Raw genomic sequence first — 12,327 nt, forward strand, 5'->3', positions numbered from 1 at the left:
TCTTTATGTTCTGTTCATCACACCTAAGTGTATTCTGTGGAATGCAAATTTTGTAGAATAGGACAAAAAGATCCCAGGAAAGAAAACGGGAACTGAAGTCAAAGAAGTCTGGAAAGTGCTAGATTGAATTAAGTTCAACTGGCATTTTAATTGTCGAGTCATTCAGAACCTTTAATACATTAGAATATAATGAGACTATCAAAGAGGGGAGCAGTACACAAATTAAAACACAGTGAATGTCCGAGAGTTGCCCAAACTGATTTATGGAAACTGTTTTTCCTAGAGTGTCTTGTGGAATTCAGAAATTTAGGGAAATAATGTCTCTATTCCTTGGGACTCTTTAGGTTACAAATAATAGAGACCAAACAGTAATTTAGGCAAAAAGAGAAAACCGTTTGCTCAGGTAACCAAGTCCAAGGCAAGACAAGGGTGGGGATAGCCTGGGACAACTGGAGAGCTTATAATAGTATTTATTGTGTGATGACCGCGTGCCAGGCACCGTGTTCAGCATGCTTCACGTGCACTGATTCGTTCAATCCTCCCAACGGCCCCATGAGTTAGGTATTATTATCTCTTATTATTATTATTATTATTATTGTTATTATTATCTTCTTTTTCATAAAAGTGGAAATTCAGGTTCAGAGAGATTGTTTCCCAAGGTTACCTAGGCAGTCTGACTCCGAGCTCACACTTGGAACCACTAGGCACTGTGTGTCTCCAAGGACTTAAATGCCGTCCAAGTTTACTGTCTCCGTGTGACTCTAGTGTCCTTGGGTCTATTTCATTCTCTTCAATCAGCTTTCCCCATGAGATTAGAGACCTGGCTCCTAGCTCTTGGCTTGTCCTCTCACCTCCTTCCCAAGAAAAGTCTCCTGCCACTTAATGTTCTATTAAAAACATTTTGGAGAAGAGCTATGGTTAGCCCCTGACTTGAGGTCCTGTGCCCAATCTTGAGGGGCAGTTAGGTGGGGTATTCTAATCGGCTCAGTTCTCATGCAACTCCTGTGGCTGCGAGCATGGAGGACAATGATTAGCTGCATCCACAATGTCAACATGTTCTCTCTTTCTCTCTCTCTTTTTTTTTTCTCTCTCTCTTTCTTGCCTACGGCACCGGTCTTCCTAGGTGGTCTTCCATCCAAGTACTAAGCAGGCCTGACCCTGCTTAGCTTCTGAGATCAGACGAGATCGGCGGTGTTCAGGGTGGAATGGCCATATGCTTCAACATGTTCTTAATGGGATGATGGGGAGCGGTTCTCTGAATGAAAAAGGTGTGTTTTCCAGAAAATGCCTTGGGCAGGCATTGACCCTCCGAACTCTGACACCCTCAGATCTTCTAGGATCGAGTGGGATGTGTATGTAGAGCTGCCAGTATGGTTCCTGGCACCAGAGTAGGTTGTAGGTTCATCATGACTACTCTTCTATTCAGGTTGCAAAAGAGAAAGACTCTCTTTTTAATGGGGATACTAAACTAAGCAGGTGGAAGAAATAGCTGGGAAGTGTGCTTTGTACAAAAGTCACAGCGTTAGAGCAAGATGTGGCTGTCAGCGCAAAGTCTAGGTCTCAGAGGTCAGGCCAAACTGGAGGACAAACAAAACCAGGTCAGAGGTCCAGGCAATGGGGGAATCAAGATCCAAAACTGTCATAAAGCACAGACATGCTCAGATGGACTGGGCCAGGAGTCAACATCCAGAACTCCGGTCTAGGGGACAGGACACAGGCACCAGTCCAACCGGACAGCAGATCCGGCGTGAAATAAGGTCTGGATGGACTCGCTGGGGCTGGAGTAGCGGATCCCGGCCGGTGAGGTCAGTCAGGGAGCAGGCCTGGGATGCAAAGCAGGGAGACGGAGAACAGCGCCTCTGCGGAGCCAAGTGATGCCACGGAAAATTTCTTTCGGTTCCTGGAAGGCAAAGTCGACACACACGACACATTGATTTAGTTCAACCAACTATATCCACACATCCTAACGGTCATCTCTGACTGTTTTCAGGAGCGGGTTGCCAGATGCCAAAGGGCGCCCAGCGGCGGAGCGTTGGTGACGCCGGTGGCTGCAGCCCTGCCCCGCACCTTTCCCGGCGTCAGCGCAGCGGCCCGCCCTGTTCTTCGGATGCGCGAGGAGCCGCGAGCCTCCTCTCTTGCGATGACCGGCAAGGTGGATCCTCGCTCACCTTCGTTCTTGTTGGTTTCATGCTGCTGCTGTAATGAATTGCCACGAACTCAGGGACTTAAGGCCCGAATTTATTTTCTCACAGTTCTGGAGATCCGAAGTGAAATGTGGGTCTCACTGGGCTAAAACCAAGGTGGCGCGAAAGCTGCAACCCTTGGAGACTCTGGCTGAGGATCCCTTTCCTTCCTCTTTTCAGCTTCTAGAGACTTCCTTGGTCCGTGGCCCCTCCTTTCATCTTCAAAGGTGGCAGCCTAGCATCTTCCGGCATCTCTCTAACCCTGATCCTCCTGCTTTCCCTTTTATAAGGACGCTCGTGACTACATTGGACTCCACTCCCCTTCCAGATATTCCATGATAATCACCTCTTCTCAAGGCTTTTAAATTTAATCATACTTACAAAGTCCCTTCTGCTCTGTGAGTAAACATATTCAGTCACAAGTTTCGAGGATTAGATGTGGACATCTTTGGGGGCTGTTAATCAGCCTACCACAGCTGTCAAGTTCACCTTTGAACTTCCAAACAGCTTTGTCTGTTTGTCATATGCTCACGTCATTTCCACAGCGCTTCCACAGCAGATTTTATAAGCACCTGCCTGGGTACCTGCAGAGTGAGAGCTGCATGCCCAGGATGTGTTAGCTCTCCTTGTGGGGGACAATGGAGCTGCAAGGTGCATGCTGTTCCCCGAGTGAGGCAGGCCTCTGTAAGAGCCTTTGCTTACCTAGAGGCCCGCTAGAGGCCTCTATCACCTGGTGAGCCCCCCAATTTCTCAGCAATCTCTGGTCCTTAGCTACAGATGTAGAAATCCACTGTACCTGAGCAGATTTCATGGAAAAACAAACGGGATGGATAGATCTCTCTGGAAAGACTCTCATACCTGTGTTCCTGGAAAAATGCAGGAGAATATTCATCACAGTCTTGTTCGTAATGGTGTAAAATTGTAAACAATGAAAATTTCTTCAATAGCAGAATGGATAGATAAACCACTGATAGGCCCTACAGTCATCACCATGGATGAACTAGAAGTATGTATATTTATATGGAAAAATATGTTAAGTGACTAAAATAGAATTATATCATTTACACACATAGGACGTAAAAGTGTAAAAATATGCTTGGGATGGATGCTCCACCTTCTGGATTGGAGAGATGGGAATGGTGTTGAATAAGGCCACATTGGTCACTTTCACATTTTTAAGAAAAAAATGGAACTGAAGATAGCAAAATGGAAATATATGGTATAGCTAAGTGCTAGGGACCATGTGTTTATTATATCATTCTTATATTCTGTATGTTTTGAAATATTTAATAATAAAGCAATAATTAATTTAAAAATCTAAGCATGAGACATAGAGTAATCTGGGTTATTTTTAAAAGCAACTTTTTCAATAATTTAATGCAAAAAAGAAATTTAAAATAGTCCCAGTTAAACTACATTTTGAGCCAATGAATGAGTTACAGTTTTTTAACACTGTAGTCCAACTAAAAATTGACTTAACACTCAAACTTCAAGGTTTTCAAGTATTATATAATGAGTAACTTGCCTCCTTGTCTTTCTAAACAGCACGGTCAGTGTGACTATATTCTTTTGTTTTCCTTTTATACAAAATTCCTCTTGATAAGGGAATAAAAGAGGTTTTAACACCAATGCAAATTCTTACTAAAAATCTCTTTAGCCTGATAATTCCAGCATGAATGTACAGGGTAAAGTCAATGTTGCAGATTTTTTTTTTCCCCCCAGGGATTTATGCAACTGACATTTTCTCTATGGAACTAGATGGAAACATACACTATGTAAATTTTCTGTAATGATTACAGAATTATCTCTTCACCTTGATATTATTGAATATTGAGCGTGGTTCTATCCAAATAATGATATGAGAATCCGACTTCACAAGTTCTGCATTTCTGCCTTATACAAAATATTACAAGCAAGTTTAAAAGTAAAATGTTACAAGCAAGTTTAAAAGTAACCGCCATTTAGGAATTTAATCCAATCCTCCTGCCCACACTCTTCCAGGTACCAGTACTTTGTACAGTCTTGACTCCACAGGTATCACATTGCAGTATTTCTCCAATCTTCTCATCTGCACGAGAAACCTGGCTCCATCATCTTTACTTTATTTGCTCCTTTGTTCAACCTCTGGGTATATAACCAATCTACGCTCTTGGCTGCCATCCCTTCCCCTGTCCAGATGTCCTCCTTACTCCTAAGGTGCTGTCACTGTTTGCTGGGCTGCCTTTCCACAAAGACATCCTTTTCACCCTTGTCCCAACACCCGACCTGGAGTCTCCCCTGTGGGGATGCCCTTCTCTTTGTGCGAGCACCCTGACACGCCCCATTGGGCTGTCCCCATGTGTGAACACAGGGTTCACCTTCCTGAGCTATGACAACTTGCTCTGTCCATCACGGCTCTTCCCTCTCCTGGTGCAGAAGCCTACTTTGTTCGACCTCACCTGAGCACTTTAGGGCTGAATCGTTCAAGAAGGAAAGAGAAGGGATGTGGGAAAAGGAGAAGGAGAGGAGAAGGAGGAAGAAGAGGAGAAGTTATATGTAATTTTTAATAATAAAAAGCCTTTAACCTTAACCCCACTAAATAAATGTTAAGCTGCTTTTAAAAATAGCATTGATTGGAAGACGAGCTACGCTTTTGCGTTCCCTGGGCACCTTGTGTCTCTGCTTACCCCTGGCTGTCAAGCCTACTTATGTATGTCTTAGTTCCTTCCTTCTGTGCAACCCCAGAGTATAATCCGAAGGAAGTCGGCTTCTCTCAGCTTCCTTTATCCTTCTAAGGCTTCATGGCAGAAATGCACCATGATTTACCTTCATTCCTCTTTTCAACAATCCCACTTCACTCCCCCCGTTCTTCCTTTTCCAAATATGCCTATCAGGAGTGAAAGGCTTTACTGGAATCGAAATTCTCAGGCTTGCCAACGAGACGTAGAGCAGTTAAGGTTCGTTCCTAGAATTTATTTATCAGAAACTTGTGACTGATTTTCTATATACTGTTTATTCCTGAGTCGGAAGCTTTATTTATTTTTTATAATGATTTTTCGTTTTTATGACTTGGCATTGTACCTGGCACATAATAGGCAATCAGTCTATGTTTGCTGGATTGCAGCAAGTGATCTTGATGGGTATTATACTCTGCAAGGTTTGAACACTTGATAAGCTGAAAAAACCGTTATTTTCAGTGTCCTGACTTTTAATTTATTGAGTAGGCTGTCCTTTTGTCCTGGGGGGACTAGTCAGGATAGGCCTTTAGTAGTGAAAATGGAGCAAAGACCTTCTGGAATGGAGAGGTGTGAGCCAAGTGATTTGCTGGATTACGCACACAGGGCCATTACTGTGGACAGAGCCGACTTGCTGCCATTGTCTTTCCTTTAGTGGAGGTTTTTCTAGGTCCAGATCCAGGCCATGGTATTTCGTATGTCACTGCTCCAGACACTGGAGCAATGTGTGTTCTTGCTCCCATATCAGGAGCAGAGACCCTGAACAGTCTGGGGGCACACACAGGCCACAGTCTTCTCTTTCCTTTGCTAGAGGAGAGACTGTGCCAAGGAACTCTGCTTAGAGCAAAGGGACCCAGGTGAGATTATGGCTGATCCCACATGGCATTATTAAAGCTTGAATAATCTATTTGGCAAATGTACTGATACAGAAATGTGTTCTGATGTCTTTTGGGGCTAAAGAACAATACTACAGTCCTCGGGGTGGACGCTGGAGTTTCCCCTGAAAGGAATGAAGAGTCTGACCACCAGTTGTCCTGGAAAGAGGTCAGTCCTGGGGAGGAGGTGGGGGCATAAGAGGTGGCGGAAGAACGTCTTTTTACTGAGACCTCAGGTCAGTTAGCCCGGGATGCTGACAACTGGAGGTGTTTGGAAACCTGCAGTGGTGGCCAGTGCGCTAGGCCACATGCCCTGAAGGTAGATGACGAGGGATCCAGGACAAGATGCAGTGTTTTAACCTATTTGCGATGTTTTACTTCTTTTCCATGATTTTGGGGACACACACTCGCGCACGCGCACACACACACACACACACACAATTTATGTCACTTAGATTGAAAAAAAAAAACCAGAAACCTGGAGCTATGGGTAGATTTTGTCACCTGCAAAATGAAGACAATAGGGACACTGCGTGGATTAGCGGGATAACCCAGATCAGAGCCCTGCACCTGTGCTCACTAAAGATGAGTTTCCTTTACTTTCTATAGTGAGCTACTGTAGGAGTTATTTCCAGGGGAGCTTCTGTCTGACGTACTTTTCGGCTTACCTGGAGCACTCCACTCTAACCAAGCAAGCCAGTTCTTTATTCCAGAATTCTTTATTTTGATAAACATGCTTGTATGTGTCATGGTGGCTCATCCAATATACTGTGAAAAACAATGACATGAAATAAAGTGATAAAAGGTCAAAGTGAAAAGAACTTCAGAGATGATCTAGGTTTCACAATAGGGCTATGTTGGTTTTTCATATGAAACAATTATTTGTTTCTGGGACCATTCTCCTCATTACAGGGCATTTACTATTTTTGGTTCTCTTAGTTTTTGTGACAACCAAAAAGTACCCCACTCATTTCCAAATGCCCCTAGAATGGGAGAAAATACTATTCTGTTGAGAACCATTAAAACCTTCATTTTTATTTGTAGGTAGGTAGGGTTGAAGAGTTCACATGGCTTGCCAAAATTACAGAGTAAATTATAGAGCCAGAAAAGAAACCAAGTCCTCTAAATCTGACAGATAAGTCTTATTAACCTCTTTACCTGGATGGAGAAATTGAAGTTCAGAGTGGTTAAGGACATGCCTAAGATGACACAGTTCATAAATAGCAAAGCCTGCATTCAGCCCAAGACCCGGCTGGTTTCAAAGCCTGCCCATTATACGCCATCACGCAACACTCATAAACTAGCTCACATCCCATTAGAAACTGAAGACACATGCTTGACCCTTTCTGTAGGACATTTCCTCTGTCCCTAATTCACAACTCACCAAGGGATAATCCGCAGATTTTCTGATATTTCTAAAGTTTTCTAACTTTCTCTTATAAAGTATTGTAAAGGGTGACATTGTAAAGCGATGCGATGCAGAAACTTCTAAAAAAATTTTTGTTGTTGTTGTTATTATCTATCTATTAACTCATTTTGAATTGTGCAAATAATTAAATGTGCCCAAGTCATGACCTGGCCCGGTGGTCCCAAGATTTCCCCGTGGATTGAAGGGATAAAAGTAGAAGGAGATTTGAGTCACCACAAGGCATGCAATAGCACAGCAATGCTGAACTCCAAAACGCATGCAGTACAGCGGTCCATACCATATACACGCTGGAGACAGCAGCTCAGTTCCAGAGAAACATCACCTGGCAAGTTGAAGTTATGTAAATAATTTGAATTATATTGCTTTTGTCATTTTGTTTGAGTTTAATTTTAAAATTTGTTGTGGCTTTATAATTTTATAAGCGCTATAAATTCAAGGGTTTTTACCTCCGATTTTATGTTTGTACACATCTCAGTCATATTGCAATAAAAAGTAACCTAACTCTAGATGGTTTGTGAGAGCTTTTCTTTTAAAATCTTTTATTACTTTTTAAAATCAAAACTGTTCCTTTTAAGAAACAGTGCTCTAAACGTTTTGGACCTTTTCTTTAGAAACTGCCTCCCTAATGCATTTCAATGAATATTTTTAATAGTATAAAGCTTTCTCCTCTGATCACGGATGTGTTTAAGTCATCACAGCAGATGTTTCGTGTTTGCCTGCCGAGCACCCATGACAGCAGATGTTTCGTGTTTGCCTGCCGAGCAGCCTTCCTTTGGTTACTGTCCCTCTGTTTTTCTTTCTTAAATGCAGTCTTGATGGAACTGCCAAGCATGGCACCCCATTTCTCCTCCACCCTTATCCCCTGGCCTAGGGCTGGACAGGGGAACCAAATATGTCAGATGGACTCCCGCTGGAATTTGAGGCTTGAGCAGAGTGACACAAGGACTGAAAATAGTTGAAGCTGATTCATCCCAATGGTGGAGGCCCAAAGAGGCTGTCGATTAGTACTTGCTACTTTATTCCCTAGTTTTGCCTGTGTTCTGTCTTTTCTAAGACATGTCGATCAGCTGTTTTAATTCTATGGGCTAACCTCTATCTTACAACAAATCTCTTTATTTATTTATATTTTTAAAAATTTTTAAAAATAAATTTATTTAAATTAGTTTCAAGTATACAGTACCTTGGTTAGACATCTACAATATTGATAAAACGATCCCCCCCAATTGCTCCCTCCCTCCCCTGGCCTTCCACTTAGACATCATATTAATGTTAACTACATTCCCTCTTCCATGCTCCCCGTGCCCAACTATCAACTACTAATTTGTACTTCTTTAACCCTTTACCCCATTCTCCCAGCCTCCAACCTCCCTCCCCTCTGTCCGTCACCAAATTGTCCATTATATTTGTGAGTCTGTTTTTGATTAGTTTGTTCTTTTTGTTCCTTAGATACCACATATAAGTGAAATCATATGGTATCTATCTTTGTCTGACTTATTTCACTCAGCATAATAACCTCTAGGTCCATCCATGTCATTGCAAATCGTAGGATTTCATTTTTTTAAAGGCTGAGTAATATTCCACTGTATATATGAACAATAATTTCTTTATCCAATTGTCTATTGATGGGCATTTAGATTGCTTCTGTATCTTGGCTATTGTAAATTGTGCTGCCATGAATATTGGAGATCTTTATGAATTATTGTTTTTGTTTTCTTTGGATAAATACCCAGATGCGCAATTGCTAGGTCAAAAGGTATATATCTATTTTTAATTTTCTGAGGAACCTCCAAACTGTTTTCCATGGCAGCTGTACCCATCTGCAATCCCACTAACAATGTAAGAGGGTTCCCGTTTCTCCGCATCCTCACCAACACTTGCTATTTTTTGCAAATCCCTTTATTTTTGACTAATTTAGCCAGAGCTGCTTTCTGTTACATGCAACCATTGATGGAATCATAAGAATGAAGTCTGGTTAGTGATAATGCCAGGAAGTTTTGTTTGGAGTCAACGAAATAATGTGGAAATAAAGTCATCTGTGTAGGATTATTGGGGATCCTCATCTGGCTATTCATTCTATAAACACTTACTGAAAGAAGCCATAGAGTTTAGTGGCTTTAGAGTCAAATAGAGCTGATTCTCTCACTTACCAGCTGTGTGTAACCTTGAACATGTTGCTTAAACTCTAAGCTTCAGCTTCCTCATTGGTAAATGGGGAATAATAATAGCTTATACCATATGGTACTGTTGTGAAGATTAAGTGAGAAAAGGCATACAAGGTGTAAACATTCAAAATATATTCCAAAAATTCAAACATCCAAAAAAATCATTTTTAATGATAATTTTGATATGTTCTATGTGACAGTCATTGAGCTACATGCTGGGGATGCAAAAATGAGGGAAAAGAAATTAAATCCACCCATATTATTCTTGTAAAAACCATGACTTTGAAGAAGTACATTGATATTCTGCTTCAGGTGGAAAGCGAAGAATGAAGCATCCCCCAAGGAAATGCTTAGTTAATAGATGAGTGAAGATGGGAAGAGAAGAGAAATTAGCCAAAGAAGGACAGATTGCAGATTTTAGAGTGAAAGGCGATGTATATGATCCAGCCTATGTGAAATTATTTCTGATATTCTATGTGGGATTATTAAGGGAAAGCACCCTGTTATAATTTATATTAATTCACTTTATACTCAGAAAACAGACTCTTGAAACAGGAGTTTGGGATTGGGTTGTGCATATGTTCAAGAAACACAGAGATTACTTCCTTGACAGGAGGGGAGAATGGGACACGGGTAATGCATGACATGTAGTGACATCGTGACCACTGAGATTGTTGCCGAATGATATCAGGAAGTGAAGTGTAGGTGGAGGGCAAGGCATAGGGAGATCAAGTGGCTATGGGACTTAGTTGCTATAGTGATAGTAGTGTTTGTAAAGATTATAGAGTCACCTGGCTTCTTCTGAGAACCCTAGATGATACAAGAGAAATGAAAAGCTATGAACATAGATTTAAGAATACACACAGGGGAACCAAGGACAGTTTTGAAGGAATCCTTCATCTTTTAAATTGCAGGATTGATATAGCTGGGGGTAAAGGGTGGAGAGTTACAGTGCCAATTAAATGCTTAAAACTGCTGGGCTTCTGACCCTAGGTTAAGGGCACTGGTGGGACTGGAGTGGGATGACATGAGGCATGGCTTGAAGACATTTGGACAGACATGAATGATGCTGAGAACTTTGAACCTGTAAATTCCCCTTAACTCCCTTGCCAGCAGAGGAAACCCCACTCCTCTCCAAGGGAACAAGGCTTCCTCTACTAAAAGCCTTTTAAACAGTAATACCTGGCAATTGCCTCTCAAACTAATGTCACCATTCATTGCCTCTAGGCCCATAAAAGAGTTAAAACCCAACAGAGCCCTGATGGAGAGACACAAGGCCTGGTCTGGGAAGAGAGAGCTTATACACAGAGTTCCAAGATGTCACTGATTGCTGTTGGCAAGAGTCTGGAGAACGTATGTGAGAGTAGATTCTAAAAATGCTAGACCAAAAAGGACAATATTTAAAGCCTGACATTAATCTGGCCTGAATTTATTAACACTGGAAGCACTCATCTAGGATTCCAGATTTAACGCATTGACGTTTGTGTGCTAAATTGGTGAATCCAAACCTGGACCTGGCCATGATGTGGCAGATTGAGCTTTCCAAGGTGTTTGGAATATGTATCCCATCCCAGGCGCTTAGCCCAAGGGCTAAGTCAGTTCATAGTTTAGAAGGGCGTTGATCATTCTGACATTCCATAGTTAAGAAATTATATCAATGAGATTTGGTGGTCAGGAAGTAGCAAACTCCTCTGATGCCTTGACAAGACACATGTATGCTGTAGGATGGAAAATAAACCCTGAGAAAGTTTAGGGCTTTGCCATCTTGATGAGTTTCTAGAATCCAGTGATCTAGGCATTTGGGTATATTCCTGCTAAAGTGAGAGGCCTGTTGTTGTACCTTGCCTTGCTCACCACTGAGAATGATGTACAAAGCTTGGTGAGTCTCTCCTTGGATTTGGGCCGGTATCAATTCCTCGTCTGGGCACGCTGCTTTCAGCAGGGGGCGCCAGTTTTGAATGGGGCCTGACTTCAGAAATGGTTCTGCAGCAGGTCTAGGCTGTGATCCCAGCTGCCCTGTGACTTGAGTCTTACGACCCAGCACAACTAACAGTAGAAGAAAGTTTTTTTGGGAAAAAACCTCCAATATGATAGAAATAAACAATATTTTTTATTCTCTCATTTTTATAAAATAATACATGCTTATTATGGAAATTTTAAGAATACAAATAGGGAGAAAGAAAAAAGTAAACCAACTATAACCCTATAACCCATATAACTATGGATCCTGTCTTGGGCATATCCTCTCTGTCTTTTTTTTTTTTTTTTTGGTAGCAGCTTTATTTATAATTGTCGTAGGTTCAGAAGATGGTTAGCTTTATATATATATATTTAATTTATTTTAAATTATTTTTTTTGGGTGACAAAAATCCAGTTAACAAAATCCAGTAAGTTTCTGGCATACAATTTAAAACTAAGATATATATATATATATATGTTGCATTTTGTGTTTCCTCCCATAGTTTCTTTTTAATGCTTATAAATACTTTCTTTTTCATCAGAAAAGCAGATCAGATAGAACATGGAATTTTGTAACTTACATTTTTCATTAAATATGTTGAAATTGCTTCCCATCTTACTCATTTTTCCACAACATTATTTTAAATACTTGTTTCATGTTTCACTGTATGAAACTCATGTTTTGGTTAATCGCTTAGCTTTGGGTATTTAGATTGTTTACGATTTCTAGTTATTATGACAGGTTTTGCTAATCGACACATTTTAATTTTCATTCTACTAAACTAATAATTTTTATTCCACAACCTAGAAAATAAATAAAACTTATCTGAAAAATAATATATTTTTAATTAAAAATTATTAATGTGGAAAGAAATATATACATGCACTTGTAATTGGGGAGGAAATTGGTGATGCATATATCTGTCCTTAGAAAAAAGTATAGCTTTCTAAACTTAATTATACTTCTGTGATTTAGGTGGTTAGTTAACACATCCCACCAGTACT

At 40.9% G+C, this 12,327-nt stretch overlaps 1 pseudogene; it reads right to left on the bottom strand.

The window, feature by feature from the left end:
* Positions 1-1,099: 1,099 nt before the first annotated feature.
* LOC111737468 lies at positions 1,100-1,217 on the bottom strand (annotated as a pseudogene).
* Positions 1,218-12,327: the final 11,110 nt, after the last annotated feature.

Source organism: Pteropus vampyrus, unplaced genomic scaffold (assembly GCF_000151845.1).
Source record: "Pteropus vampyrus isolate Shadow unplaced genomic scaffold, Pvam_2.0 Scaffold27, whole genome shotgun sequence".
NCBI classification, from domain to species: Eukaryota; Metazoa; Chordata; class Mammalia; order Chiroptera; family Pteropodidae; genus Pteropus; species Pteropus vampyrus.